The 2,188-nt window shown below is 40.9% G+C and overlaps 1 non-coding gene across 1 annotated transcript; it reads left to right on the top strand.

Moving 5' to 3' along the window:
• Positions 1 to 1,461: 1,461 nt before the first annotated feature.
• Positions 1,462 to 1,568, top strand: LOC114397780. Its single transcript, XR_003663405.1, has one exon. It is a non-coding gene; the product is annotated as a small nucleolar RNA R71 (small nucleolar RNA).
• The last annotated feature ends 620 nt before the right edge of the window (positions 1,569 to 2,188 follow it).

The following is a 2,188-nucleotide window of genomic DNA, read 5'->3' as shown; positions in this document are numbered from 1 at the left end:
ACATCAGTTGGCTGCAAAGGACCAAGAGATAGAGAATTAAAAATAGACAGAGGCATAACACTAACAGAAGCTCCTAAATCTAGCATGGCATTGTCAAACTTACTATTCCCTATAATACATGGTATGTTGAATGTACTTGGGTCTTTACATTTTTCAGGGATTTGGGGAACAAATTTACCAATCAATGTGGAGACATTTCTAGCCATACTAATTCTTTCACTTCCTTTAAGCTTCCGCTTATGAGTGCACAACTCTTTCAAGAATTTAGCATATCTTGGAATTTGCTTTATTGCATCCAGCAGAGGTATGTTTACCTCTACTTTTCTAAATGTTTCCAAGATCTCCTTCTTTGCCTCCTCCATTTTTTTGTTGGAAATTGGTCTTGGAGGGAATGGAAGAGGGATATGCTGCTTCTGCAAATCAGAATTACCATTGTAAGATTCACCTGCATAGAAATTGTTAGGTAACTTACTCTTTAAATTTTGTTCATCATCTTTTTCTGGAGTAGAGTGAAGTTGGGCAGGTTCATTTGCGAATGAGGAAGATGTTGCTGGTTGAGGTCCTTGACACTGCTTTCCCGATCTCAATGTAATGGCACTCACATTTTTGGGATTCTGGGCAGATTGAGAAGGTAATCTGTCAGAATTTTGGGACTGTTGTTGATTTAACTGTGTAGCCAATTGTCCCATCTGATTAGTTAAGCTCTGAATGGAGGCTCCGGTCTCTTGTTGAAACTGCATGTTTTGCATAGTCATTTTCCTCACAAGTTCTTCAAGGGAAGGTTGCAGAGGAGCCTCAACTGTTTGTTGTTTCTGGGGTTGTTGCTATTGTTGTTGTTGCTGCTGGATTGGTGGAGGAACGTATGGTCTGCTTAGGCCAGCAGTATTCTGAAAATAAGGTTGTTGTTGTTGCTGCTACTATTGTGAAGGATTTGACCATTTAAGGTTGGGATGATTCCTCCACCCAGGATTGAACCTGTTGCTGGAGAGGTCATAATTGTTCTGTTGTGGTTGATTTTGCTGCGGAGGTTGAGGAGGTCTATTGAAGATGTTTGCAGCATAAGCTTCAGGCTGTTCAATTGCTTCAGATTGCTGCACATAAGGGCAAAGGTCTGTGTGGTGGTCGGCAGAGGAGCATAAACCACAGAGTCTGGCGACAGGTGCAGATTTTTTATTCATGGCCAGTTGGGTTACCAGGTTAACCAAGGCATCTAGTTTACCTTCAAGCTTCTTAGTCTCAGCTGATGAAGATGAATTCGTGGCTACTTCATGCATTCCTCTAATGACAATAGCATCATTTCTGGCACTAAATTACTGGGAGTTTGAAGCCATCTTCTCAATTAAATTTTTGGCTTCAGCAGGGGTCATGTCTCCAAGGGCTTCACCACTGGCAGCATCTATCATACTTCTCTCTATGTTACTGAGTCCTTCATAAAAATATTGGAGAAGAAGCTGCTCAGAAATCTGGTGGTGAGGGCAACTGGCACATAGTTTTTTAAATCTCTCCCAATATTCATATAGGCTCTCTCCACTGAGTTGCCTAATGTCTGAAATATCCTTTTTTATGGTCGTGGTCCTGGAAGCAGGGAAATTTTTTTTCTAAGAATACTCTCTTGAGGTCATCCCAGCTTGTGATGGACCTTGGAGCAAGGTAATATAGCTAGTCCTTTGCCACTCCCTCTAAAAAATGAGGAAAAACCTTTAGAAATATGTGATACTCCTGGACATTTGGGGGTTTCATGGTGGAGCAGACAATATGGAATTCTTTCAAATGTTTGTACGGGTCTTCACCTAAAAGGCTATGAAACTTTGGAAGCAAATGGATCAGTCCAGTTTTAAGAACATATGGGACATCCTCATCAGGGTATTGGATGCACAAGCTTTCATAGGTGAAATCAAGTGCAGCCATTTCCCTTAGAGTCCTCTCATGGGGTGGAGGTTGTGCCATGTTCTCAAAATGTTCAAAATCAGAATGTTCAAAACTATAATGCTCAAAATCAGGATGTTCAAAATTACCAACCACAAAATGCTCAGACTCACCAATAACAGAATGCTCAGGATGCTCAAAAGGTACAAAATGATGCCTAACTAATCTATGAAATGTCCTATCTATCTCAGGATCAAAGGGTTGTAAGTTAGATGGATTGCCTCTAGTCATATACTACATTCAGCATGCACAACTAGTTGCC

The sequence above is a fragment of the Glycine soja genome, chromosome 18 (assembly GCF_004193775.1).
Source record: "Glycine soja cultivar W05 chromosome 18, ASM419377v2, whole genome shotgun sequence".
NCBI classification, from domain to species: Eukaryota; Viridiplantae; Streptophyta; class Magnoliopsida; order Fabales; family Fabaceae; genus Glycine; species Glycine soja.
The sequence above is the reverse complement of the archived record's forward strand: the minus strand, read 5'-3'. Positions and strand labels throughout refer to the sequence as shown.